The sequence below is a fragment of the Macaca thibetana genome, chromosome 11 (assembly GCF_024542745.1).
Source record: "Macaca thibetana thibetana isolate TM-01 chromosome 11, ASM2454274v1, whole genome shotgun sequence".
In the NCBI taxonomy this organism is placed as follows: Eukaryota; Metazoa; Chordata; class Mammalia; order Primates; family Cercopithecidae; genus Macaca; species Macaca thibetana.
Window position 1 is genome coordinate 24,245,865 of NC_065588.1, and position 24,919 is coordinate 24,270,783.

The 24,919-nt window shown below is 36.4% G+C and overlaps 1 protein-coding gene across 17 annotated transcripts in view; it reads right to left on the reverse strand.

Annotated features, from left to right (window-relative positions):
* Window positions 1-24,919, reverse strand: part of SOX5 (SRY-box transcription factor 5) — a 1,034,891-nt gene that overhangs the window by 617,113 nt on the left and 392,859 nt on the right. Inside the window, exon 7 of one of the 17 annotated variants that reach the window (XM_050746688.1) lies at window positions 17,255-17,327. The exons of the other annotated variants lie outside the window; for them this stretch is intronic. The gene's annotated coding sequence lies outside the window, so the exon portion shown is untranslated. The remainder of the gene's footprint in view (window positions 1-17,254; window positions 17,328-24,919) is intronic. 17 annotated transcript variants of the gene reach the window in all.

Here is a 24,919-nt window from a genome sequence, read left to right on the forward strand (position 1 = left end):
TAGCCATAAAAATTTTGAGAAGAAAATACAAAGTTTGGTGCACCAACCAGATTTGATTTCAAGACTTGTTATGACACTATGATAATGAAAGCGTAAGTCGCATAAAGAGGGACAAACAGGCCTGGCGCAGCGGCTCATGCCTGTAATCCCAGCACTTTGGGAGGTCGAGGTGGGCAGATCACGAGGTCAGGAGTTCAAGACCAGCCTGTGGTGGTGTGCACCTGTAATCCCAGCTACTCAGGAGGCTGAGGCAGGAGAATCACTTGAACTCAGGAGGCGGAGGTTGCAGTGAGCTGATATTGTACCACTGCACTCCAGCCTAGGTGACAGAGTAAGGTTCCATCTCAAAAAAAAAAAAAAAAAAAAAAAATTACAGACAAACAGATCAATAGACCAGAATAGACTTTAGAAACAAACCCACAAGGGCTGGGTGTGGTGTCTCACATCCTTAATCCCAGTGACTCAGGAGGCCAAGACGGGAGGATCGCTTGAGGACAAGAGTTTGAGACCAGCCTGGAAAACATAGTGAGATCCCATCTTGAAAGAAAGAGGAGAGGAGAGGGGAGGGGAGGGGAGGGAAGGGGAGGGGAGGGGAGGGGAGGGGAGGGGAGGGGAGGGGAAGAGGAACGAAGGAAGGAAGGAAAGAAAGTGAGAGAGAGAGAGAAAAAGAGAGAAGGAAGGAAGGAAGGAAAAAGAAAGAAAGAAGAAAGAAAGAAAGAAAGAAAGAAAGAAAGAAAGAAAGAAAGAAAGAAAGAAAGAAAGAAAGAAAGAGAAAGAAAGAAAGAAAAGAAAGAAAGAAAGAAAGAAAAGAAAGAAAGAAAAGAGAAATAAAAAAAGAAAGAAAGAAAGAAAGAAAGAAAGAAAGAAAGAAAGAAAGAAAGAAAGAAAGAAGGAAGGAAGGAGAGAAAGAGAGAGAGAGAAGGAAAGAAGGAAAGGAAAGAAAGAAGGAAAGAAGGAAAGGAAAGAAAGAAGGAAAGAAGGAAAGGAAAGAAAGAAGGAAAGAAAAGAAAGAGAGAAAGAGAAGGAAGGAAGGAAGGAAGGAAGGAAGGAAGGAAGGAAGGAAGGAGAGAAAGAGAGAGAGAGAAGGAAAGAAAAAGGAAGGAAGGAAGGAAGGAAGGAAGGAAGGAAGGAAGGAAGGAAGGAAGAAAGAAAGAAAGAAAGAAAGAAAGAAAGAAAGAGAGAGAGAGAGAGAAAGAAAGAAAGAAAGAAAAAAGGAAAAAAGAAAGAAAGAAAGAAAGAAAAAAGAAAAAAAGAAAGAAAGAAAGAAAGAAAAAAAAGAAAGAAAGAAAGAAAGAAAGAAAGAAAGAAAGAAAGAAAGAAAGAAAGAAAGAAAGAAAGAAAGAAAGAAAGAGAGTTAGCTGGGTATGGTGGCATGCATGTAGTCCTGGCTACTTGGAAGGCTGAAGCAGGAGGATATCTTCAGCCAAGGAGTGTGAGTTTATAGTAAGCTATGATCACTCCATTGCACTAAAGCCTGGGTGACAGAGGGAGACCGTCTCTAAAAATAAAAATAAAAACAAAAAATTTAACCCACAGATATATTGAAAACTGATTTTTGATGAAGGTACAAAAAAACTTAGGGGATAAAGTACAGAGTTTTTAATAAGTGGTGCTGGAACAGCTGGTTATTCATATGGAAAAATAAAAACTTCGATCCCCACTTTGCCTCATATGCCAATATTGATTCAAAATGGATCACAGACCTAAATATAAACCCTAAAACTACAAAAATTCTGGAATAAAACATAGAAGAAAATCTTTGTTGTGTTGGGTGAGGCAAATATTGCTTGGATACTACAGCAAAATAATATAAAAGAAAAAATAAGTTGATTTCATCAAAAATTGTCAAAAGATATTTTAAAAAGAATAAATAGTCAAGACACAGGCTACAGGAAATACAAATCATATATTGATAAAGAACTTATGATCCAAAATATATCAAAGACTCTCAAAACTCAATAATAATAACAATTTAAAAAACCCAATTTAAAAATGGGCACGAGATTTGTACCGACATTTCACTAAAGAAGATATGGAGATGGCAAATAAGCACATGAAAATATTCTCAACGTCATTAGTCATTAGATAAACGTAAATTAAAATGACAGATACACCTATCCATTAGAATGACTAAAATTAAAAACACCAGCCACAACAAGTGGCAGCCCGAAGGAACTGGAACTATTGTATTCTCCTGGTAGGAAAACAGTCGCAGTTTCATAAAAAGTTATATGTGCATCTACCCTATGATCCAGTCATTCCCGTTCTGGGTATTTACTCAAAAGATATTCAAGAATATGGCCATAAAAAAATTTGCACACAAATATTCATTATCTGCTTTATTTGTAATAGCCAATCTAGAAACAACGCAGATATTTACAACAGATGAATAAAACTGATGAACAAACAAATATATACACTGGGATATTGCTCTGCAATAATAAATAATGTATTATGTGATACACACAATGACATGGATAAACCTAAATAATTATGGTGAGTGAAACCAGACGCCCCCCTCACAAAAAAGAACATTGAAAAAAATAAATGTGTATAATCACATTTGTATAAACTTCTAGAAAATGCAAACTAATCTACAGTGACAGAAAACAGATAGGCACATGAGAAAACTTTTAGGGGTGTAGGGCATGTTCACTATTTTGATAATGGTGACTACTTTTTGGATCCATACATATGTCAATATTTATCAAATTGTATACTTCAAATATGTGCCGTTCATTATCAGTTATATCTCACATAGTTGTTAGAAACTCATTGTACAATATGTATATGATTTGTTTTTCTCCTTTACTAAAATGTATGCTCCTTGCAACCTGGATTTTCTCTATTTACTGCACTATTATATCCTCAATGCCAGAAAAGAAAAATGCCTGGCTGTCAGAAGGTGCTAAATAAATATTTTTCTATTGAGGAGTCTTACAAGGATGTAGATTACAGAAGAATTGATTTTGGTTGGACTGAAGAAAATATCATCAATTTGAAAATGTGAAATTAAGCTGTGTGTGGTACCTTCAAGTGAAAATGGCGAGTAAAAAGTTGTCATGGATAAGTTTATGGACTGAAGATAAAAATTTGGTGACCATGAGCATTTAGGTAGCAGTCAAAGCCATTGACCTGAATGAAATTACCCAAAGAAAACTGGTAAAATAGAAGGTAAAACGCCCAACAGAACCTGCAAGATAATTATCATTTAAGGCAAGGGCCAAGGAAGAAGATGATATAAAGGAGCTTAGATAGGGTAGCAAGAAAGATAAAGATAAAGCTAACCTAACATTTTCTTAAAAGCCAATAGAGGTAAAAATTGTAAAAAGGACGAATTAGTCAATACCTCACATTCAGCAGAGCCACCAAGTAAAACAAGGGCTGCAACATCGTTGCTGGACATGGTAAATGAAAAGATCTGAGGTCTTGGTTAGAAAAGAAGAGTTGCAGGGCTGGTGGCAAAGGCAAGATCTCAGTGGAAAGAAAGCGAACTTTTTGAAAAAATATTTTTTCATTCATCATTGAAACAAAGGCTTTGTTTTAGGAAAACATGATCATTGCACAGGAGATAAATTTAAAAACAAAATCAGGAAGGAAGACTACTTATAAAGCGATATATGAGAGTGAGGTGAAGAGGATTTGTATAAAAAATGGTCAGTGGAATAACAAAATTAAAAACACTGAGCAAGATCACAGAAAAAATATTGTGTAACTTATTAATGCATTTGGTGTAAATGTCAGAAGAGACGAAGGACTAAAAGGTGGTTCCATGTTTATAGTCATGACGAACTGGGAAAATCGGGATAATAAGAATAGCAATGAGAAAGTTGGGAATGAGACCTGGTTAGAGGAGGACGGAGCAACATTTTAACTTACTAAGTATGTGTATTATACTCTAATTTCCCTTTCCAAAGTTTTAGAAATATCTGCAAAGGTGTATGTACATAATGAATGTATATTTCATGAAAAAAATTATACACAGTCATTGGGTTAAAAAAAATATTGATATGGCTACCTAATGAGACAGTGTATCATCTATAATTTATTTGGGTGTTATTGGTAACATCACAGCCAAAATATCAATTAACTATTTACAATTGAAGAAAAGTTCTCTCTGATACATTTGTTGAAACTTGAACTATTTTGAAGGTGGTAGTAGAGATGATGATGATGACAATGTGTGAGCTTTTTGTTGTTGTTGTTGTTGTTTGTTTTTGTTTTTGTTTTTTAAAGAAATCTTGATGTGACAGCAGTGTCCTGAGGGAATCATATTAGTTGTTTGGTGTTTGAAAGGCAACTCCTTTTTCCTGAACTACTCAAACAGCAAAATGAACACAATATACTCTGCAGTTACTGCTATGCCCTCAAGCTTGGGTTGGAAGTTGAAATGAAAAACTTCTCATTGCAGTTCTTTTTAATTAGGACTGCAGGAAACCTGTGGATAGACAATGTCTCTCTTTCTTGAAAGTGAGTTCATAGAATATGAGGCAAGAAGTAAAAAATAATAATAATAATAACAAGCTTACTATTTCTCAAGACCATATAAAATATATTTATTCTATCATAATATGTTTGATAGTCCCCCTATATTTTGTTTCTGGCCTTGAAGAAGCAAAGAAAATGTCTCATTGAATTCATCAAAAAGCATTCAAACATTTTAAACTCTCAGTCTTCCTTTATCACTGAAAGGCTTTCAACTGATTTGTTTTCCACCATACCCGTATTTTCTATTCTGTAGAAATCTTATCTCAAATCTTTGTGAATTTCTTTAGGCTTTCATTACTATCCTATATTTTTAAATAAAAATGAAAGTTGGCATATGTCATGGGTACAACTAATTTTTTTGAGAGTTCAAAGATTTTTATTCATTAATTAGTTAAAAGCATATTACAGCATTTCATATGTCATTGATTAAAGAGGTCTTTTGTCTATTTATTCCCAATCCAGCATGACTTCCATGAACATTTTATGACTTTTTATCCGGTAGGTTTTAGCTATCTTGAGCAAAAGTTCTTTCATGACCCTCATAGCGGGGTGTTCCCAGAAAGCAAGCTCTGAGTGAGTCACACCTCTTAGCCAGCCTTGCTTTGCTCCTGACATACTTATCCTATCCGCGCCCTGGACTCCCTACCTGTGAAATGGAGATACTTTTTCCTTGTACAGACCTGACAGGTTTCAAACAAAACAATAACAGAACATCGCCTTTAAAGTGTTTCAGAAAAAAAGCTATATATGAATATAAGTTAACATGCTTATCCACCAACACAAATATACTCGATTTATTGTTGTTACTGTAGTTGTTCTTAAAAAAAAAAATCTTAAATTTGATAAAGGTTTTTGAACACGTCATCATACTGGAACTAATGCCATAGGACAGGATAGTATTGCTTTATTTGCTAAGACTTTGTTATAAAAGTGAGCACAGAAAACAAAATGAGGGTGCTTTACTGCGCTTCAGCACTGGCGCAGGAAAAAAAAAGAATCGTAATCATATCTAATTAGTGTTAAAATAATGTTTCCCTTTGAAATGTTTAATTAGCTCTGTTTTATTACGTAAACATTCTTGATGTGAAGCACACTGTAGAGCTCGAAGACTCTGATGAGTTAAATGGTGCAAAGTGTTCTTGCGCCCAGTGTGGAGCAGAACCTGACCAGGAGTGGCTGTTGTCAGCAGATGTCTGGACCACTGGGGAAACCATGATGCTTGCTCCAAGCAGCAGGCCATCATTTCAACCTTTGTTGCTTCCACCAAACCTCCCATTGTGCTTTCAATTTAACAGCATCACAAGCAGACAAAGAAATTTCTTACAATTTGCCCTTCAGTTCAGAGACGAATCCTATTTAAACTTGTCTAACCTCTCATAACATATTAGTTATTGTTGCCAGCCTGCGTGTGTCCTCTGGCAATGAGCTACTCGTTCTGGGAGAAGGAGGGGGTGCCCTTCAGTTTGATAAAGCAAGACCAGATTTACTGGCACACTTACAGGAGGCTTGTCTCAAGACTGCAGCAAATTTAATTAACCTTATTACAAATATGGGTTTCTTGATGATTACATCACAGTTTGGTATTACTTTGCCTACTGCTGTTTCAAAGTAATACGTGCTTTCTAAAATAGTTTTCTAGAAAAGGCCAGGATATTGGAAGTAGTAAACTTATCCTAGCCATGACCCACCCTATCTATGTCCTGTTCCCACACATACATAGGTTATCAACATCTGCTTTCCTGCATCTTGTGACCTTACCTCCGTTCTTGCACATTCCACTGAAATAATGGCAAGAGGTAACTTTACATTAGAACGAAAGTGTTTCTGGGACAGTAAACATACATCAACACTCTGCTGTGAAAATCGATGCCAGACTAATTGCTGCCCTAAATTCTTACCAAAGAGATGATCCTGATCTGCGAAAAGTACAACGAATTTTATCACTTTCAAAGTGCTAGTCAGGCCTTTTACAAATAGAATGTTCTCACTTGAATACACACACACACACAATCACGCACACAGACACACCCCACTCAAGACATGTTTATTTCAAAGAACCTTCCCCTCCCCAGTCCCGGAGACCTTCAGTCACTCTCTAGAAGTAAATTCGGAACTTAAGAAGGAACATTCCATCTTTCAGTCCATCAGACTAACCCTCAGTATGCCCAGGACCAGCATCAGCACCAGCTCCAATGTAATCTGCTTTCCTCTCTGCAAACAGCTTATGAGATTCTTCTTCCTCTAGATTTCCCAGGTTATCCAGGAGAGCAGTAGTAAACTACACTTCACCCACAGGCAACCCTCAAGGTTGCTTGAGCTCTCAAAATACGCATGTAGCCTTTTGCTTATATGTGTTATCAGCCAATGGAAACATCTGTTATTTAGTGCTATTGAGATCTAGGCCACTCACTTGACTTTAGTCGGTGGTCAAAGGTATAAGGTATTCTTAACCCTGTCTAGAGCCCATTACTGACTATTATGAAGTTTTATTCCCAATAGAAGGCTCTGGTTGGCAGGAAAAAGATATATGAGCACTGCAAAGGCTCAGTAAACAACAAAGGACTCATTGCTATATGGAAAGGTTCAATCACTAAAAGTCTGACTCATACCCCTTTTAAAAGGGTGAAAGAGAAAAAGTTGTAAACAAGTTAGGTGTCCAACGGTCAGGGAACTGCTAACCTAATAACTCATTCAATGGAATGTTTGGGAGGCCTTAAAAAAATTTATGAAGAGTTTGTAACAACAGAAAAATGCTTATGTTTTCATTTTAAGTGAAAACGGCAGGATATAAAAGTGTATAAACAACATACAAAAAATCAAATACTTGGAGAGAAAAAACTACATTTAAAGTGGTGAAGAAGAATTTTTCTCTTTCTTGGGCTCTGATTTTTCATAATATAATAATACAATTCATAAGTGACACTGATAGAATTAATAATAATAATGTGTTACTGTATATGGAAAATTGGGTATAAACTTTATTTTGAAAATTTAAAAATTAAAAAACTGTTCAGAGGATGATTATAGAAGTAAATCACGCCTTTTTATCAGAAATAAAGTCACAGTATATTATTGGATAGCCACTGTGAGACTATTTCCTTCATCATTTTCACTTGGCTCTCTAGTCTTGGCTAAGTACTTGAAATTGAACATAAATGGGTATATCTTCCTTGAAAACAGGCATCATTGTACGCTAAGCACAGCTCAGACGAGTCTCATCACAGTAAAGGTCCTCTATAAATATCTAAAGAATGAATATAGTGAACACTCTTGATACATATTATTTTCAGGGGTTTCTTGCAAACAAATTACATATATCAACCTATGTAGAGATGAGAATTTAGTCAGCCATACCCCGCTGGTAGTAGGGGGAATAGAAAAAAAATATATTCATAATTGCTAAGACAAATGAAAAATGTTCCCATTTTTTTTCTCCTATTATCATGTGTTTGTCAAACTATTTTGAGTATTTTGAAAGAGTTTTAACTTCTTCATTATCAAACTTCTTATTTTTTTTTTTGACGTCGTTTCCATAATTTTGCTGTCATGACATGAGTTATTTTGAAACTCAAAGTAACTCAACCCATAAAGTTGCAGCTATGAAAAAAACCTTTGGGTTCAGAAGTATAGAAAGCAAAATTAACAATCTAGGGCCCCTTTCCGCCCACATGGTGGCCTCCCTGCAGAAAAACTTCTTTCCTTGAACCATGTCAAGTCCTCTTCCCTTAAACTGTCTGAAGGACTATGATGAGATGTTTTAGGTTAACAAACAGCCTTTAAACACAAAAGATAAAGTAATGGGAAGGAGTTCAAACCCATCTCTTCTCAATACTTAGCGAAGCTGTGCTAATGAAATGAGACTTTTAATTGGGTATGGAGAGAAAGTACATGGTTAAGCACGGAGCAGTTTGAGGAAGGAGGGTGGGCCTGGACATGGGCATCTGGACAGCGGCTCAAGAGCATCAGGTCCTTGAGAGTTCAGGAGGAACAGTAGCAGGAGGTGACAGTAGATATAGAAAGAGCAGTAACAATGCAACAAATGTAAATACTTCTATTTTGAAATGCTGTTTGTGGACACTATTGCTGCTCAGACCTGATGCTCTCTTTAGAGGTTAGGAGCGTCCAGGTCTCAGTGGCTATGGGCTTTGTTTCTCCAGCTTAGCACTGTGAATTTTCCTCTGAGCACACCTTAGGCCACTTAGGCCTGTTCCAGTGTAGGAACACGGAGCTGGAAGTGCCTGGGAGTGGGTGTTTCATCCCATTACCTGTAGGCTTATGGCCAACGACTGCCTAGTAGGACAGTGTGAAAGTCCAGTACCCTTGCCTGAGATGACAACAACCCAGAGGTGTAATTTATATTCCACAGCTCCCCTTGAGACTACATCAGGACTTCTGAAAGCATAACCTGCTAGGACTCTGGCCTTCTCTGTCCTGCCACCCCCACCCCTTTACTGGTTTCTCCTGGGAGCACTTCCTTAATAAATAAGAAGCACACGAATCCTAGTCTCAAGGACTGCTTCTGGGGAACTATAATATAATACACCTTGGAAAGCAAGACTTGTTACCATTCTACTTTTCTCCTCCTTGTCATTTTCTGTTCCTGGATTCATTCCTCCCTGATACCAGTTTCCAGAACTTACAACATTATTCCTAATGTTTATCTGCTGTGTGTATTAAAACAGCTATACCCAGCATAATTCTAGCAGAACTTAACACTTAAGAAACTATAATACAATTAATTTATGTACTTATATATTTCATTGCAAGGATAATTATACATTTCCTCAGATACAACACTTAATGAGTTCAGTGGCTTACTTCTCAAAAGAAAAGCATAAGTTTTCCATAATAAAAGAAATACAGGAATTTTAAGGGTATTACCATATTCTTTCTATAGCATTAAAAATCTATGCGTGGAATAGTTAACTGAGAAGGTAAAACTTGTGAGAAAATGTCTTTTGGTAAATAATGGTGTTGTGTCACATGAATCGAGAAGGGTGCATGCTATGAAAACAATATCCAGATTCTCTGCAGTGTTCCAAGTTATAGGACATATTCTGTTTTATGTTTGTCCATGATGATTACAACTTATTTCTGCTTAGCATTTAGTACTTCTCTTTGATTAGTCTAATGATATTTTACTTTCTCATTTCCAAGTGTTTATCTTCAGTGTTTTCTTTCCATTTTCATTGTAGTAGAGTTTCATTTCAGCTTCATAATCTATTTGATCTCCATTTTTGTTTCATTAGCATTTCTATGATATCTTGGCGTTCTTATACATAGTTAAACATTTTAAACTTCTTAAAATGTATAAATATTTGATTAAGTAAATATAAATCCAAAACATTAAAATCCTTCATTGAGCTAAATTAACGCCCAGAATTGCATACAATTATTATAACACACTTAAATACTGCACTAAGTTCAAAGTAGGTGAAATACATTTAACATCCTATAAGCTTAATTAAAACAATAATTAAACAAATGCAGAGAAATAAATACAACTTATCTAGTCACAACTTGTTTCTCATCTTTCAATGTCAACAGGTATAATTTACTAATCTCTAAATGCTTACTTGTTCACTGGGGCAATACAACTGTTTCAAATAGATATCTAAATGGGATTTGGTTGGACAGATTGAAGATCCAGCTCATTACAGTTATCCTATGGGTCATTGTACTCTGAATTTCAATAAGTGATTTGCCAATGAATTCCTATTAGACAACCTGTCCTAATAGAAGCCTTATAGGCACTGCCTTCAGATTATGTAGATAAATAAGTCAGCTAAGTCATTCCCCGGATCCCACCTATTAAGTGAAGCACCAGTATTTATGGCATTAAAATCATATCTCACCCAAGAACAAGAAATAGAGTAATAATATGGTGCCACACATGGGCTTCTGCCTCCATCAATCAGAGTTTGCCTCTCTTTCTTTTATACTTCCTTTGTCTCTGTTCTACACAATAGCCATGAATGTTCCAAAATAAGATAGTATATAGGATTCTGTGTTAGCATTTACTATTTCAGAGTACCTCATTTATTTTACTTTTGTTCCTTTAAAAGGAGTCTTGAAGACTGAGGTTAGAGGTGAACTAGTTATTAAAGTAAAGGCAATTTCTACCAAGGTCGGTTTTTTCACAAGAAAAATCCAACACATTTAGAAAACCAAAACCTTTCAAATGATTTTACTAAATTAATTAGCATGTAGGTCATACTAACATTCCCATTAAAGGGGGCAAGGCGGTAGAAAAGGTGGCATATCATTTTATTGCTTTACACCACAATAGCTAATGCAATAAAAATGTTTATTTAATAAAACAAAAATCCTTGATCCTCCTGGCACTGACAAACCATTAGTACTATATTTTAAAATTTCAGAATTTCATTCTGACCAGGGAAATATTTTACAAAATAAATAAGACTGAATTATTGCTGCTCAGTAGGTCACAGGAATAACAAACATTTACCCAGAATGAATATATATTTGGAAAAAAGTCTTAATTTCATAGAAATTCATCAATACATATTTGTAACTTTCTCGGTAGGTCAAATCACAGTAATCTTTATGCCATTAAATGTAGCTTTGAGGTATGGATAATCGTTTAATAAGACTGCTTTTTAGACATACTTTCAAATGGGTTTTGCCCCTTCAAAATAGTCTCCTTGAAAACAACAAACTTATTCCAGTAAATCTATTGTTCAAATTCTTTTTGGAATTTTCACTCAGAAACTGCCACATATTCTTTGAGACACACCTCAAAAAGCAAAACTCCTCTGAAGACATATGTGATTTTAGAGGAACAAAAGTCATTTTGAGCCCCTTGCTGTCTACTAACTTAGGTCAGAGCACTTGGTTAACATTTGGTTAAATTTTTGGGATGTTCTTATCAAATAATGAATCAATAAAGTTGTTTTCTTATATAGCTTTAAAGTTGTTTTGAAGTTAAAAACAAAATAATACTTTCAAAATTACTTTGAACAGTAGCCTATAAGGATCAAAGCAATCATTTTGAAAAATGGCATTAATTTGGAGTGATATGATGTGTTTTGGCATGAAATGATTCTCAGGTATATCATGTGCCTAGGAATTTGGTAATCTATTATTTCCATTCATTATATCTATTTCGCTGACTTCCTGACAAGTCTTTATTTCATTCACTCACTCATCTATCCATGCATCCATCCATCCATCCACTTAACCATTCATTCCTTTATCCAACATTCTGTGAACTGTTACAATGTGTCAGGCTAAATTCAAGGCCAGAAGTTAAGTAAAACAAAGTCCCTGCTTCTCTTCTGTCTCCTTGGATTTTTCCCATAAATATTACAAATTTGACTCTCTGTTCTTAAATTAAAAAATGTTGAAAATAATTTGAATCTTAAGAAAAATATTTATTTTGTAACAAACTCTACTCTAAGAGAAAATATTCAATGAATTTACTAACTTTGAGATCTTGTGTTTTCCCTGTTACTGTCAACAACTAGAGTAACCTGTCACTTGGTTTTGAAACTCAATAAATTTTTCCCAATGAACTCATTATCCATCAATTAGGCATAGAAATGACTTAATCACCCAGCATCTCATTAACTGAGTTCTTAACCATATATTATTTTCTAAGCCTAATTTTAGAAGATAGCATATGATAAAACAAATTCATCTATCAGCTTATTTTAAGGAACACGTTCCAGATAATATTCTGGGATCAGTATCATTCAACCTAACACTAGTCATTCAACACTCAAATATGAGTAATTGACAAGGTGAATAATTATGCAGAAACATGATGCTGACAGACTGCAAGGATCTGTAATCCTTATGGATGAAACATTATTCAGAATACAGTACTTGGACGAAAAGTATATTCTCCCCAGTGTTTTCAACAACAACAGATAACGGGTAAAATATTTTTAACCAGGATATGCCTTTAGGCAAAGCTTCTCATCTCTGGGTATCCAATAATTAAAGTTCAATACAAATAACCATTACATATAGAAAAGCACAAGCAAAATCTACTAATTATGGCATACAGATCACCCCCTCTATCAAGAGAAAAAAAAATTAACATCTTAGCTTTCAGCTTTACATGCCACTATTTTCTGTTAGGAAATCATGAAATGATAAAATTGTCAAAGGTATTTTTTTCTAGAAAGATGCTAGTAAGTTTCAGTGATAATAAATGAATACATAAGAAATTACTTGAATGCAGTTAGACATGTTAAATTTTACAATATTCCTGAAGTTTTAATGGTCTTAACATCTACAGTAGGAAAAATATATAGAAGAAAAAGAATCACTATCCATCATCATATTTCTCAAACTCCAAGCCTGATGTACTAAAAGAAGAATGGCCTAGTGACCAGGAGGATAGGGGAGGTTGGGTAAGCTTGAAAAGCGATGCTACAACATTTACATTGCATCCTTGCACCATACATATGCAACATTGGGTCATTAAATGTTTATAATCAATGAAGTGACAGGATCAACTTTCTGTTGTTAGAAAGATCACTCCATTGGCAGTGATCTTTCTTTCATTAGAAGTGATATTCTGTTATTAGAAGATGGATTCAAGAGAAGGGAGTGGACAAAGGAAAGTTAAAGAAGGCCTGAGCTAAAATCATGATTATATAGAGAGAAAGGGAAGAAAGGACGGATATAAGCGACACTTGAGTAATGTACTGAGGTCCAACCCCACTGAAGTGTTTTCTTTTGTAGATTTTTTTTTTTTTTTAAGACGGAGTCTCGCTCTGCCGCCCAGGCTGGAGTGCAGTGGCCACATCTCAGCTCACTGCAAGCTCCGCCTTCCAGGTTCATGCCATTCTCCTGCCTCAGCCTCCCGAGCAGCTGGGACTACAGGCGTCCACCACCTCGCCTGGCTAGTTTTTTGTATTTTTTAGTAGAGACGGGGTTTCACTGTGTTAGCCAGGATGGTCTCGATCTCCTGACCCCGTGATCCGCCCGTCTCGGCCTCCCAAAGTGCTGGGATTACAGGCTTGAGCCACCGCGCCTGGCCCTTTTGTAGATTTTTATGGCCCAAACTGAATTGACCACACATCAACCTGCATGAGAAGAGCAGCTTAATACAAAAAATTCTAGCCAGTAAAGATGTGATATGTTTCAAAACGAAGTTGCACAAATTATTTTTCAGGGGACGACATCATAATATACCACCTCCAAACACAAACAATAGCATGTGCAAACACACTCCTCCCTTTACCTACGGAGCTTTAAAACTAACAGAGTACTACTATATGTATTATTTCATGATCACAACAACCTTGCTCAAGTAGATATCATTATCCCCACTTTGCAGCTGAGCAAACTGAACACAAAGAGATGATTCTATTTGCTGGGGGCATTCCACTGTGAAGTGGTGGGCTTAACTCCAGATGCTCCTATGCTGAGGTATTGTTATCCTAACACCAAGTTTTAGTCCTGCCTGAAAGGCAGTGAGTAGACTTCTAGACTTACAAAGGGCCTTTTCCAGAGGGTCTTCAATCTCCCACTTATTGACCATATAATCTTGGACAAAAAAGTTACTTCTTACTGAACTTCAGCTGTCGTGACAATAAAACAATAATAAAAAGTGCCTTTGGCATTGTCCAGCAGTCTTATAAGTCCCAGTCTCCATCAAATATTTGAAGATAGCTACAATATCAAGCAGAAATGTCGCATGGGCCATGTTTCACAGATCAGCTCTGAAGTATACAGAGTTTGAAACTCTGAATATACCCAGAGGATTTGTTTATTAGACACAGAGTATAAGCATTGAGAAAGTCAGAGCCAAGGCCAGTATGTTTACTATTAATGAATATTAGTTATAGAGGCTAAATAGTAACAGTTGGCTAGAAATCAATTAAGAAATAATATTATAAAAAGTCAGGAGATGAGAGGTTCAAGTGGTTGGATACACCCAATAAGAATCAAATGTTGCAAAGAGGAAAAGCAGAGTGACTACAAATGACAACTTAAAAGTCATGGATCACTCTTTAAACTGTCATCCATAAAACTGATAAAGATTAAAAAAGTTAATACACAGTTGTTAGTGAGGGTCCAGGGAAAAGGGAAATTCACGCTCTGCTCTTCAGAATGTCCACTGGAGTCATATAGTATCCAGTAACAAAAGCCCCAAAGTATGTACACACTTTCCTAACAATTCCAAATTCAAGAAGTCTTCCCAAAAAAGTCAGAACTCTAGAAGCAACCTAAGGATACAAAAATATGGTGTTGAAGAAAAATTTATGGTAAATGGGAAAATTTAATAGAAATCATTGGTAAGGAGAATTCTGAGCAATGCTGAAGACATTTTATTCCCTCAAGGATACTGGCAGTAAACAGAAGGAAAGAGATCGGTAGAAAAGACATTAGAAAAATCCTGAGCCTGGGTTGGTCACTGAATTTTTTTTTACAGTAATTAAGTTTTAAAAATCCTACTGGGTTTCAAGAGTGTTGACATGTTTTCTCCATTGTGCTTTTATAGAAAGAGATACAATAGACCAGAGTTTCTTGGGTTTTGATTTTTTTTTTTTTTTTTTTTTTGAGATGGAGTATCACTCTGTCACCCAGGCTGAAGTACAGTGGCATGATCTCGACTCACTGCAACCTCCGCCCCCCAGGTTCAAGCAATACTCCTGCCTCAGCCTCCTGAGTAGCTGGGATTACAGGCGCCTGCCACTGCGCCTGGCTAATTTTTGTATTTATAGTAGAGACGGGGTTTCACCATCTTGGTCAGGCTGGTCTTGAACTCTTGACCTCGTGATCCACCTGCCTCGGCCTCCCAAAGTGCTGGGATTACAGGCATGAGCCACCGCGCCCGGCCTACCAGAGTTTCTTTAGCAAACAGATCAGGTACTCTAAAATCTCTAGTTAATCTACTGATAAACAAAGGTTGAGAATGCTTCTGGATTAGTAAGCTAGTGCATATTATTTAAGTACACTTATCTAGTTTTATTCAAAGTCATCCTCATAATTAGAAAAAAGTAATGACTCCTAAGTAAGTCTGATATCAGGGTTGATAGAGAAGACAGTGTTCAGTTGTTGAGGACTTTTGGCGCATAACTATAGGCACAGATTTTCCTCAAATGGATACCTTAATCTAAATGCCATATAGTAAGGAGAATTAGTAATGAGGAAACTAACAAGTAATTTTCTCGAAGTAACTGCAAACCACCATACTCTGTATTTCTAATTAGGAAAAAACTGTGGCTTACAATCCCATCAGGGAAGAGCCACGATCGTGTGAATATTATCCTTTACCCTCTGGGAAAACAAACCCTATGGCTAACTTGGTCCATGTAAAGGACATATATTGTTTTGAAAAGGAATCCTATTTTTACTCCCCTTTTCTCTCAAGGTTATGGGTTACCTATTTTGTCCTGTGGAATGTTTAACAACAAACACACTTGAAGACCCATTTTCAACAGGTTTTGCCAGTTTCAAAGAGCTAAGGAGTCACTGCCTGGTGGGTCATCCACTTCCGACAGAGAAGGGTGACCCAGATGATGGGCACTGATGCCCTCAGCCTTCTTCACTTCAGTAGAATTCATCTGGCCTTTTTTTGGTTTGTTTCCAATGTAGGTAAATGAGCTCTGCAAATATTAACCGGTGTCAGGCATGCTGTGAGCCTCTTCCTAACGAGGCCCTAAGGATGTAAGCTGGAGGAGCTATTTCAGCTGGTCTAAAGGCACTACCTAACAGTCAGACTTTTAATTTCACTTAAGTGCAAATCAGAGAAGGATAGTCCTGGAAGGCTTTTCAAATATGAAGGAATAAACTCAAATCATAGCATAATTCAGTTCATGACACAATAGGGCTTTCAGAAATGACCTAAGGCAAATGATAAGGCAATGATTTAAAAAAAAAAAAATCCCAAACTAGTCACACAGCATTATGAAGGTCTGTTAGTTTGAAGTGCTCCTTTGCAGACACATCTACATTTATCTTAATAAACAGTAGGCCTGATCCAGGATCTGGGAAGTAGTCATATGATAATAATGATCTTGGTGCCAGATCTATTTGAAGACACTGTATTAGAGAAGATCAAACTTCAGCAAAGTTCTTTTTGTCTACTCATCACACTCCTGCATTTCGGGCCTTCTAATTTTTAATTCTTTTTTTTTTTTTTTTTTTTTTTTTTTTTTTTTTTTTTTTGGTATTTATTCTGAGCTTTATTCTACAATCTCTGCCTTGTAGATGCATACCGCATTATCTGGCTTGGGTTGTAAGCTCCTAGAATACAAGGATTCTGTCAGTCTAAATGGCTTTAAAGAGTATGAAAACAGCATGGGGCATGGGTCTTCAAAATGTTTTCTGATGATGATTAATCTTTTCTGAAAAGTTAGCAGCAGCCAATCAAATGATGAAAATAATAATTTTTTCTTTAGCCTCTTGTTCAGTGCTCTCTTTTATCTGCTTTAAAAAGCATATGTATGGATCTCTGTCTCTCTTTCTCTTTCTCTCTGTCTTTGCCCATTTATCTATCTCCATATTTCTCTCTATATCTCCAGGCAGAGAAAAGTAGCTGGATGCCCTGATTCCGCAATTTGTGAAAAAACCAAAAGGCAGACATCATTCAAATCATTTATCAAAATTATTTCAATAGAAGAGAAATTATATGGTAGAAATTAAATGGTATAGTATATGATACAGGTTATTTCAGTACTTTAATACAAAAATAATCATATATATTTGCCCACGGAGCAAACAATCCTCTACTTATGGTCTCAGAGAATGATCTCTAGTGAGGAAATATTGCATAAGTTTGTACCTTTCACTCCATTTTCTTCAACGAGTCCCCAGGTACACAATAATACAGTGTTCTATGACACAGAACACACTGGCTGTTACAAGACAGAAGTAAAATACCCATCAGTAGAATTGAAGCTGATGTTTTATAGTTCAAACATACACATTTCAGAGTGTATAAACTTAAAGCTTTCTTCCTTAAATTACTGTCACGTCTAAACATTACAATAATATATGCTTTCCTTTTTAATTAAAAAAGCTCCAACATACATATATATTTTATCTAATTTCTCACTCCTAGGCATATAATATTCACTTTTGAAACCAAAATGATCATTTAACTTATTTACCAAGGAGAAAAATAGTAATGTTGTCTACTTAACTGTATGCCCTATAAAATTCGGTTAAAGGAAAAAATTGAAAATTAGATTCACCTGTCCCAGTTGCTGATTACTCTGGTGTCCCTGAATGGAAACAAGTACTTAATTTATACCAAATCACTACCCAGAGCTAATTATCAAGTCACTACTTCTGTATAAGTATTTATGACAAGAAAGTGAAAACTGAGGAAATAGACTGGCAAATATTTAAAGGTTACTTTTCACCTGTACTACCTAAATGCTTCCTACCTCAATATATTGCTTCATTCCCCTACTTTTCTGTTTTAAATTATGAATTGTTGGTAAAAAGTGGTTAATATGTTATTTGTTTAAATGCTTTCAAATAAAGAATTCTTCTCTACGACATAGTTTCCTGTTATATTGAGTGGAACTAATGGCAATTTGTTCTCATTATTTTACCAGAAGGTATCTTTGAAAGTAATATATTTTTTAAAAAATCCAGAGTGTAAGAAAGCAATATAAAGTATGTTTAAAGGCATTTTTTTAAGTATACAGGAAACTAAATATATTTCTAGATATCTTGCAAACACTTTTTCCTTGCATCATTTATTTACAATGGGTACATAAACACAGTAACATTCACATTTTCAAAGTGATATTTCAAAAACTTAGTGAGCACACCTAGTTAACATTTGCCTTATTTCTGTGAGGTAAAATAATATCTATTATTAAATGTTTTGACATCATGTGTTCCCATGGCAACATAATCAGTTTTTCAATATAACAAACATTTGCTGAGTGCTTAGTAATGTGTAAAGCATGGAATTATGGGCTACGGAGCTTATAAAATAAACACACACAATTCCTGCCCTAAAGATGCTTAAAACTGAAGGATAATTTATTTGCATTTACGAATCCCACAAATGTTTCATAAACCATAAAAATTCCTATTTTATTTCTGAAATGATATTCCGTATCAGAGTATTCTAGATTATTCAGATTTACCAGTCCAATGGATTCAAATATTGCTTTTAGAAATTCAATGCCCTCATTTTCACTGTTTTTATTCTAATGGATCAAAATAACTATAAGTCAAAATGTATGTGATGCTTCTATTGCATAGTTTTTGATTTATGAAGGAGTACAAGATAACTGCATTTCTTAGAGTCTTAAAAGGAAGTATAGAGGCACATCAAAGGACAGGGTTGAGAAGGGCATTCCAAGCATGCAGAAATACACAGGAATAGGTGTGTAGGTTGATATGGCTGGAGTTTGGAAGAGCCAACGGTGGGAAAGAGGGGAAGAGGAAGAAGTGTAGGAAACAGTTGTAGAAGATCATCGTTAAGGGGTAGTAGTTATTGGTTTAACAAATCAAGACTTTTGAAGCCATGCTAAGGAGTTTATACTTAATCAAAAATTAAGGGAGGTCACCAAAAGATGTGATGGAAAATAGAGATATATATGAAACCCATGAGATTAGGGAAGATCTGACAAACATGTAGAGGATGTTTTGGAAAACAACCATCCTAGAAGCAGAGATATGTTTAAAGAGATAGTACAATAACCCAGGAAAACATCATTAAGGTAAATGAACTGGGGTAGTGGAAGAAGAGACATAGAGGAGGGACTGGGCTGGAAAGAAACGGAGAAGGAAGAAGGGAGAAGGGAAAGAATATGATCACATTTGATGTGGGGAAGGGTGGTGGGTTGGGAATGACAAATGGGTTTTGGCTTGAGTGCCATTTGTAAGTAAGAGATGGAAAATACAAGAAGAGGAGTGACTTTTATGTGTTTCTTCATAGAAGAGGGAGAGAGTAGTGTGGAATCATGAATTGTTTGAGACATACTATGTTTGAGTTGTCTGCAAGATATCCAAGTAAAGATGTTCAGCCAGACAATGGATATACAGACCTGCCGTTCAAGAGAAAAGTGTGAGGTGGAAATATAAATGTGTGTGTCATTAGCATATATGTTGACAAATGAAATCTTGAATGTGAATGAGATTCTCAGGAAATACAGAGCAATGCAAGAAACAGTGAGAGAGAGAGCATTAAAACAACTGTGGCCCTCCTAATTTTCCAAGCCTTACACTAATAAGATTACCTAAGTTTTGATGAGAATTAACTCCATTCATGTCACCATTATCTATAACACCTCTTCCTTCTCATTGTTATTTGCCAGTGATTTCAAAACTCAGTCCTATTTTTGCTTATTTTAATTTTGTCCCATTTACTATCACCCAAAATCATGTTTTTAAGACTTATGCATGCTATTGCATATAAAGCTAGTTCATTCATTTTAACTAACACACATTGTTTGCATGCTCTTTGTTTACTCATTGCTCCCTTGGTAAATATCAGATCATTTCTACTTTTTTGCTACCAAAAACAGTGTTGCCTTTATCTCACTTCTTTGAGCACATAAGCAAAGTGTTCTATGAGGACGTATTTACTTGCAACTGGAATGACTGAGCGCTCAGAATGCCCAGTCATATGATTTCAGGAGAAAGGCAGTGAGGTGGAGGGTGAGTGAATACGAAAGAGGAAAATATGCTTCTGAAAGAAAAAATATACATGAAAATATGTTTAAGCTGTAAAATGTTATTTGGATGCTAGCTATTATTAACCTTATTTTCTTTCTTTCTAAACCAACTTTATTATATTCAGTTCTTGTCTGTGTAATATGACAAGGATCAAAAAGTTACTCATTTCTCAAATGACATTCTATCTTTAGGAGGATAACAATAGTTGTATGATTTTTTACAAGGAAATCATGGTGAAATAAATTTGGGATGTGATACATACTATGTGCATTTCCTACAGGATTGAAATTCATATTAAATATATTAAAAGCTCCAAGAATTATTATTTAAGTTTGCTTAACTCAGTATTTAACAAACTTATTTCACCTAGGAACCTCTTCCAAACACAGCTATTAACAATTTATAGAATTAGTGGCCTGTGGAGCAGGTTGGAAGAGATAAGCTGAATTCGGAATTCACTGCTGAGCTGATAAAACCTTCAGAAGCAGCACTGTGATTTCTGCTGGCCCGGCCCTTCTGGACTTGCCCCTGGAAATGCGATGTTAATGTGTCCCTTTCCACTCTTTCCCTGACTCTGCCACATTCTGAGACTTCTACTTGAGAATCTATCACAAAGGAAAATAATTTTTGTCTCTCAATGCCAAATCTTAAATGGATCTGCAGAAAGTACACATTTTCTTTGTTTTACTAAAAACAGCCACTTATTATTCTAAATATTTTGTTTCGATGTAGTCCAGCTATTGAGATCTTTATTTTCTTTAATAAACATGACATAGTACTTACTATATGTCAATCACTATTTTCTTTAATTATATACATCCCCTCAACCATCCTATAAGAGTCTAATTATCCCCAGTTTGCAGTAGGGCAAGGTGGGGCTCAGAGAGAGAAAGGGAAAGAGCCAGGGTGCAAACCCAGACATTTGCTGGTTCCTCAATGTTCTCACTGCCATCTGGCCCCCAAAGGCAAAGCACAGACTGCCATCTCTTAGAGGAAAGGATGTTCCTTGTTTTGGCGTCACCTCAATTCTTTTTTACTTTTCAAAGAAGGGAAGGCAAGGGGCTGAGGGGAGGGAAACGGAGATACATTTCTGTTTTCTGGTATTATTATACATTATTTAAAATTTATGCATATTTTGGAAAACTAGTTGACCTGACAAGAATAAGTCAGTCTAAACTTGTAGAGTTAAACAGTCCTTCCATGGTGAGATTTTAGATTGATTCAGAGTTGTGTTAACCTAATGACCGATACACTTTATTTTGGATTGTAGTAAATAACAACAAAGCTAGGTTTTATGATGCTTTTGTCCTACTAAATGTGTGTCAAAGCCATTTACAAACCCATTTGGTGTTATTCTTATCCTTGAGGTTTATTTATTTGCTTTTTAAAATATATTGTATTGTCTCATTGAAAAAAAATCGTCAACAGAAATAATTGCAAGGAAGTGTGGAAAAGATCAATGACCTGTAATTTGTATTTCAATAGAGATACTAAAATAAGCTGCTTTTATTCTTGATTTATTTTAGAGGATGGTTTCAAAACCTTCTTTTGACAGCTACCACAACCCTATACTAAAGCAGGAACTGCTTGGAAAATATCTCACTCTCCCAAAATATCAATAAAATGAGCAAGAAAAATTAGCTTCACAGCAGGCCACTTTAATGAGACACGGAAGAAAATTGGACAAGGCAGATAATATGATGCCTTTTGGAATATAATAGAGAATAGAATTAGTAAGTATAAAAGAAGCCCCATCGTTATATAAATCAAACTCCCAGGGAGGGAGGAAAACCTTACATATCTATGAAACGATGGGCAGGCGTGCATGTGCCTATAGGTACAAAGGATTCATTCTTGTGTATGTATTTCTGTATGTGGATGCAAATGTGTCCATATAGATTGTTCCATGTAAAACCAAGTATGCTATCCCTATCACAACAACAAATAAACATTATTACTACAACCCAACTTTCCAAAAAAAACTATTACTACTAAGATAAGGGTATGTGTAGCTCTTGAATGTAATGGAACATTTCCTAAGTAGACAAATCAACTGCTTTCAAAAATGAAACTACACTGTAGAAGAAAGTGAAGTGATTCTTATAGTGAATAGCGAACACCACATAAAAATTAAGAATCTCTTAGGATTAAAAGGTCCTTCTCAAGTAAATAAAAGTCATTTTTATTATGACAGACATAAAGGTCACCAACTTTTGCTATATTCCCAGTGGAAGAAAATAAGGTACTGATTTATAAATGTATTATTTAAAATTTCACATGCCTAACAGGGACATCTTATAGAAAACTTCATGAGATATTTTTAAAGTCTTCAGGAAAAGAAATTCACTTCAAATCATTATTGTCAAAATCCATTATCAACTCTCACGCAGGTCATAAAGACTCTGAGCTATGTCTTTAAAAATTCAAGCTGTTATATAGTAAATTCTCACTCCAAGTCAGTTCCTCAGAGATCGTTTTTTAAACAAGTGATACTTCAAAAGAAACCACTATCCACAACTGTTTTACTTGGGCATTGTCTTCATAGTGTTTCCAGGGCATTAGCATCTTCACACACAATGTGTTCTGGTTCCTGTCCTCGTTCATTCATCCAACATGTATTTTACATGTATTGTCCAGCACTAGGCTAAAGACAGAAAACTAGACAAGAAACGAGAAGTATTAAAACTGTAGTGGCTCTGTAATTAGAAGGACCTAGATTAGGATGCCACGTGCAATGCTGCATAATAGTAGCCTTGAGCAAATTATCCCCCTCAAAGATGTCAAGGGTCTTCTAGCCCTTTGTTTGTAAACTTTGTTTCACTATAGATACATATTAAGCAATGGATCTGACTGATCTAAGCTATGTTATGCCATCCTCACCACCCCAATCTCAAGGCTGTCCAGCCTTATACCTGTCCAGCTATTTGGAGGGCTGGTAGAATGAGTTCATTAGGTGTATTTCTGCCTGAACCACAAAGGGCATTGTGGGAGAAAGTAATAACAGAGGCTAATAAACTAAGTGTAAGGATCATGCATTTTTTTCAGAGGACAGTGGCACCTTCCAGTACAGCAGGTTTTATGGCTTAAGATTGTTTCCTGCCCCTGCCATTTTTCTCAGGAACTCATGTCAGAGTCCTGGGGAAACAGAAAGACGAAAATGAAATAAAAGAGTGGTTTCACAGCATTCAGGAGGAACACTGGAAACACAAGGCAGCTCTCCTCTGCCGTCCACAAAACAGCAGGCAGCGCTAGTGCAAGGACAGGGAACTTGTGTCACATCTGCAAGGCAACCCATAGGGTGGCCGGTGACATTCCTGCATTAGTCAGCGCAAAGGAGGAGAATGGGGCAAATGCCACAGAACAAGCCAGGCGCCATGCTTGTGAACACTCATGAGACCCAGTGTCAGGTGGGAAGAAGACAGAGGAGTAAGGGCAGGAGTCACTGCACTTCTCGATAAGGAAAACCGGATTTTACCCTCAGACATACACAGCACCAGGAGAAGCAGACTTAAAATGTGCCCTTAGGACCTCTGTCACTTGTGTTCCATGTGTTTCTGATGTCATTTGCAGCCCACTGCACACCCCGTCGGCCCACACATGCACCTATTTGAATTTGGGTGATAAAACTTGAAAACCAATGAGATTTATAGTACTTGGTGTGCATTTAAACAAAAGGTCTCCATGATTTTTAATAAATTATCAAGGGCATTATGAATACACATGGTACAAAATTATCTCCCCAATTGTCAGGAATAATGGAATTTGGCTTTCAGTAGTGTAGTCAAAGTGAAGAACTGGATTAAGAGGACACAGCATATCGTGGTGCCACTAATGAGATGCCTTGGCCAAGCCACTGCTGCATCTACCTACACTACTTCATCTGCAACATCATTATAAATTCATGTGGAATAGATGAATAATTGCCCCTTCCCCAAACCACCATAACCTAGAAATGTGGCTTAGCAAATAGCTATCCCACTGAAGCACCATTTCTAGCTCTTCTTGCTCTAGTTGGCTGCCAGAGTACAGGGGTCCTAGGTAGGCTTGGTTGTTAAACTGGGTGCTGTAGCAATGGGGAAAAATGAAACTTTCATAGTTTATTCCCTACTTATTTTGCTCTAAGCCTTTCCCTCTGCTCCCAAGACCTATTTTTTTGGCGAACTTCTAATAGTGATTTTGTTTTTTTCTTTTATTTCATTGGCCAATAGACAGTTTTGTTTGTTTGTTCGTTTTTTTTTTTTTTTTTTTGGAGGCAGAGTCTTGCTCTGTTGCCCAGGCTGGAGTGCAGTGGCCCAATCTCGGCTCACTGGAACCTCCGCCTCCCAGATTCAAGCGATTCTCCTGCCTCAGCCTCCCAAGTAGCTGGGACTACAGGTACCCACCACCACGCCCAGCTAATTTTTTGTATTTTTAGTAGAGACGGGGTTTCACGGTGTTAGCCAGGATGGTCTCGATCCCCTGACCTCATGATCCACCCACCTCGGCCTCCCAAAGTGCTAGGATTACAGGTGTGAGCCACCGTGCCCAGCCAGCCAACAGACAGTTATTAAAGTGTTGACAATTATTTGCTCAGTATTTTATGAGGCAATGGAGAAAAACGAGACAGAAACAGCTTTCATATTCGGTTTCTGAAGGAAGCAATCCTAATGCAATGATAACACTGAGTGTTTAGCATGGAAGTGTGAATAGGGGGCTAGAGAAGCATATAAAGAAGGGACACTTTGGCCAGGTGCAGTGGCTCATGCCTGTAATCCCAGCAATTGGGAGGCTGAGGCAAGAGGATTGCTTGAGCCCGGGAGTTCAG